The sequence below is a fragment of the Copadichromis virginalis genome, linkage group LG16 (assembly GCF_057382275.1).
Source record: "Copadichromis virginalis isolate Kocher_CV1m ecotype Utaka linkage group LG16, C_Virginalis_male_GT1.1, whole genome shotgun sequence".
Classification (NCBI taxonomy): Eukaryota; Metazoa; Chordata; class Actinopteri; order Cichliformes; family Cichlidae; genus Copadichromis; species Copadichromis virginalis.
The window spans coordinates 32,340,817-32,346,468 of record NC_140633.1 but is presented as its reverse complement, the minus strand read 5'-3'; positions in this window follow the sequence as shown (position 1 = coordinate 32,346,468).

Below are 5,652 nucleotides of genomic sequence, written 5' to 3'. Positions count from 1 at the left end.
TCACAAATTGTTTCCTGTCACTTAAATCATTTTTCACCCATTACAGTACAACCCCCCTGATCCTGTACCGTTCCAGTTTATTAATTAATATGTCATGATCACTTCACTTCACATATCGATTCATCGATCAATCCACCCACCCATCCATCCATCCATGTTCTTCTTCTTATCCAGGGCCGGGTCACGGGGGGCAGCAGCCTAAGCAGAGAAGCCCAGACCTCCTTCTCCCCAGTCACCTCCTCCAGCCTGTCCAGGGGAACACCAAGGTGTTCCCAGGCTAGCCCAGAGGTATAATCTCTCCAACGTGTCCTGGGTCTGCCCCGGGGCCTCCTCCCTGTGGGACACATATTTATTATATCTAAATAGGTGGGTGAATAGATGGTCCAGTGGTTAGAATTGTGTCGACTGGAGATCTCATAACAGAAGAAGCAGAAACACCTGTAAAAGATTTGTATGGGAATACAACAGGCTTGTGGCTAAAATCGGTCCTTATGACAAACTCTACAACTCACTGGTTCATTAGTAGGGGTGGAGGTTGGTATTCAGTTTATAAAACTGGAATTACATTTTTTTTTTAACCTTTGACATCCACTATGATCCCCGTGAACCACTTAGAGTAACATTTCAGCCACAAGATAAAGGAGCATAATTTCACAAACTAGATGATGTTAGCTTTCAGTTTCAGTTCAGGCTTTTTGAATCTTTTTTCACCTGATAGTTAAATAGGTGAGAAGTCCAAGTGTGTAGATATGAATGCATGTTGCTGGTGACCTGGTGGATGTTAAGAGGTTAATGCAGTGGCTGATCGGTGTACACGGCTGTTTCTTTATGATACGGTGAGTAACTCTGTAATGATTGTTCACAGGGGTCCATTGATGTGTAGAATAGTGAATGCACAGATGAGAAAGGATACTGATCTCCATTCTCAGTTAAACCCTTCTCTGTATAGCCGCTGCTATTGTGCTGGAGCTGCTGTTATTATTACTATTATTCTCATTCAATTCAGGAAAACTAACCACAGAAGTCTGCTTCAGTCCCTTTTTCTCAGAGCTGCAGCTCCTGAGCTGAGAACAATGCAGCCGAGCACCGAGGAGGGGAAGCGTGGCTGTATTTACCTTCACCCACCATGCCAGCTTCCTGCTTTTATGCCCACAGGCTGCGTTTGTCGAGTATTGTTTAGATACAATGTCGCTGTTCACCGGAGGCTCAGCCGTCAGCGCTGAAGTTTCTGTTAGTTTTCTCAGAGTCAGACACATAAGCTCAGGTTAGCTAAACAAATTCATCCTGCTGCACACAGCAAGTTTCAGCCATTCAGCGCTGAGACAGACTGTTTCAGGTCAGATCTCTTCAAAGGAAATCAGGATTAGATGCATCTCTCTCTCTCTGTGAATTGTAAAAGTCAAGAGCAAGAGTCGCTCTCATAAACTTTTCAGACGGGGTCAGATAGCACTGAGCGAGGTGTCAGTGAGTCAGGGAGAATATTACTGCACTCCCTTTGACACTAATGCATCTCCAGAGGTAGGAGTAAGCATCACCGTGCTCCACTTCAAAGACAGTAAATAGAAAATCTGTAAGGAGCCTCTGAGATTTCGTGACATGAAGACAATACTTCAAAGTCAGGATGCTTCCAAATTTGTTGTGCATCTTGAGCCACAAGATGAAGATCACTCTCAGGTATAAAAGCTTTTCATGAATAAATGGGTTGTAACAAAACTGTCAGATGTGCAGTTATTTTGCCCCTGTGAAATCTAAAATGTCCAGGCTAAAACATACCTGAGTGAGCTCAGGGCCCAGCTCATGTCAATTTAATTTAATGTCTAAAATTGCTGGCGCCAAGAGGTGCATGGGCAGCAGAGGCTTCTAGTGAGAGAGTAAGATCTTATTTTTCTTGATACTTGCTACTCATTCACACTGCTGTTTCTCTAAATTATTTCCATCCTGTCCAATAATACTTAACCCTCTGATGTCATGATCAGTGATGACCTGAAACCTGACCAGAATATGTCATTATTTTTTTTAACTATTAGGGGACAAAAAATCATTCTGGCATTTATAAAAACAATCATAGGGTTATGGTTAGTGCAGCAGCTCAGGGCTAAGTTTGAGGTAATCCCCAAAGATATCTAAAACCTCAGGGGGATGAGTTTACTCCTGTGTCAATTATTTCTTTAAACTCTGATAGGAAAATGGGACGTGACATGTGCTGGTGTTTTCAGTTTGCTGATCCAGCTACGTTTCAACCTATAGTCGTACGATCTGGGTAATAATCGAGTAAAGAGTGAGATCATTAGTATAAACAGATGAAATGAGTTTTCTTATTAGGCTGTCTCGGCTTAGCATTGGAGAGAGGATGAAGAGCACAGACAACCAGAACGCTACTCCTCCATGTCAAAGGTGAGGTGGTTCAGGCATCTGTTTAGGATGCCTCCCTGTGGAGGTTTTCCAGGCACACACAGCTGGGAGAAGACACTGGGGTAGACCCAGAATCCGCTTGAGAGATTATATATCTAGTCTGGCCTGGGAATGTGACAGGATCCTGCAGGAGAAACTGGAAAATGTTGCAAGGTTGAAAGCTGTTTGGAGGATACTGCATGACCTGCTGTCACACAACCTGACTTTAGATAAGTGGAAATGATGGAAGGATGAGATGGATGTTGAATTTGGAATTTCTTTGAGCCTGAATATTTATGTGTATTAACGCAGATTAAAATAAACCTGATTTTTCAGGTATCCTTATTATCAGCTCTTAACTGTGTGACAATCCACTGCAGTGACCCATAGGTCCCATTATATTAAAGGCACTAACAGATTAAATACATTGAGGTGTGGGGGAAGGAAGGAAAAGTAATTGAGGTGTGATTAAAGTCCCTCTACAGGCTGCGGTTTATTAATGTGTCACTTCCAATAAAACTCTCCCTATTCAGATTTTGGTCGTCATGGAGATCTCAGTCACTCCTGAGATGGTGACAAAGGTTAGAGTGGCGGTGTGTGATTCCTGCCGCTCGGAGACAGACTGTAACTGCATTTCTGCCACTCAGCCTCAAGATCTTTTTTTTATTATTATCATTATTCGATCCGTCACTTTTCAGAGGCGAATCTGACGCTGTCTGAGAGGAACATCCATCCTCTCAGGCATTTATTTTCCTGTAAGAGAACAGCTTTTTGCTCTAAGTCCATTTCCTCATTTCTCTACACTTGTCGAAATACAACAAAGAAACTGTGCGACAACCTCGGAGCAATTTCTTTATGCTCCCGGCTTTGAAACTGCACAGAAAAGTTAAGAGATGTGATCATAAAGGTGTAATATGGTGCATTGAAGGGTCAAGACTTATTTTTATTCAGCAAAACCTTGAATGAGAAATCAAAGCAGCTCCTGGTGAATTTTTACAGCTTTCAAAAGATGGTTTTATATGAGTCTCAGCTTGTTTCACTCTCCTTTCTGACTGACTGACACTGGCTGTGATAGAATCATAGAATAACTCAGGGTTTATTAATGGGCTTTTTTCATGTGGATCACAAGCGGTTTATCTAACGCTGACAACAGAAAACTCCTACTAGGGTGAACTGGCATCTCATTCCCAATTTTATCATTGTTATTGTATCAAAAACTACTAAATAAATCATTGAAGAGGCTTGAACAGGTGATTCACATACCTTTAAGCAACAGTGTTTAAGAAGGCTTGGTGGGAATTTTCAGCTATTCTTCCAGGAACAAATTGTGTTGTATTCCTAATATTTCTTCTTCCTCTTCCTCTTCTCCTTCTTTTCTTTTTTTTTTTTGCATTGTTATAGATATTCAGGACACAGCACCACAGTATTTTCTGTTCTATATATGACAGAGAGACTCATATCTGATTTTACAAGCCTTTATTTCCTCTCAGTTAAAGTGGACCTATTCTGCTCATTTCCAGCTGCTGATTTTTACTCTTCTGCTAGAGCAGCTTTGCACGGTTCCCGAATATTAATTTTTCATCTTACACTGGACCCTGATGCATCCCTTAACTTCATTATCTGTTTGAAACAACCTATTATAACTCCTCTATCCTTAACACAACCACTTATTGGCAGCTTATACATCCACCTGCTATGTATGTATAAAATATATCTTTAATTAACTCTAAAAAAGCTGTGACAACGGGGTTTTTTTTTTATTCTCAACCTGTCCAAGGTGCACCACACCTCTAGCCTTATAACAGCTGAGATAGTTTCCAGCCCCCTTGCAACCTTGAACAGAAGACAATAGATGGATAGAGGTTGTAAACATGTTTATTTCTGCTATAAAGTTGGACATTTTAACATAGGAGTCTAAGGGGACTGACTCACAGCTGGAGCCTCTGGTGGACTTTGGAGGAACTGCATCGTTTGGCTTTATATTTGTATTAGAGGCTGCTGCTTCTAATTACCACTAAAAGTACCAGATGACTTTTTTTGCTCTGATGATGAAATGGAAAACTAAATCACAGCAGGGTTTATGATTCATGGATCAGTGCCAAATCTCATCTATTAAGAGACACAAACAACTGATGAAAAAGGGAAAAAAAATCTAATTTATGTCTGCACTTAAGAAAAAAAATAGGAAACTCAAAAGTCATTATCCTGTAAGCCTCTGGGGACCACGAATGTCTATAAAAAAATAATGAAAATCCATCAAACTGCAGTTCATTATTTGCCTAGAAAATGTGTAAAGGCCCACATAAATAAAAGTAAAATAAAAATAGTGTCAATGCATGTATACTATTGATCTTTTCACATTATTAGCAAGTATTTAAAAGATCTAACAACACTTGTAGGCTGAAAAGGGGACACAGAAAGTCAAATAAGTAGTGAGTAGATGAAAGCACTCATGAGCCGCTCCACATCACTGTGGGAAAGGAGTACCTTAGAGGTTTTCTGTTAAAACTAGACTCCACAGGAATTCTCTGCAGCAGCTCTTCAAAGTTAATACTGGAGCTTGGTATGACCTCAGTGTTTTGAGGAGAAGATTGCTGATTAATAGCAGGGATTAATTGTTGTTCGGGGCTGTTTGGTAAATGGTTTTCTTCAGGGTTTTTTTGGTGTCATTGTTTAATCAAAATTCCCTCTTTATCCTGAAAATCATCTGATTAAAGTTCCCCTCCCTGAAATGACAGCAAGTTCTATTTGTGTGCATGAGCGGGGAATATCCAGGCCAACACACTGGCATGCATGTAACTGGAAGTATGTTATCAGACCCTCTTTGGGGGTGAAGTCACTTCCTGCTTCTCCTTCCAGCCCAGAACGTCAGATAACAGCACCCACTCTCAGCCTCATAAGAGTTTGTCCATACCAGGAAATGGCACAATTGACAAACCCATTAGCTTTCAGATGGGGTGGAGCAGGGGCACGCCAGCCTGTCACACGGTCCAAAATAAGTGTCCATTACATTTAGCGTTTTTGTTTTTCTTTTACTCCTGTACTCAGCAGTACTGGTTGATGTGGAGCTCACTGGAAAAGCCATCAGTGGCTTTTCGTTCCCTGGCCACCCGTAGGTGTGTGTGCATGTGTGTGTATGAGTGGGTGAAACGTTTGCGTTGTGAGGGCTGATAGATTATTCAGTGTGTGTAGGAAGGAAGTGTGATTGCTCTGTGTAAATCATTTGCTGCTGTGGTGACAGACAGGAATGCTTTTAGGCCA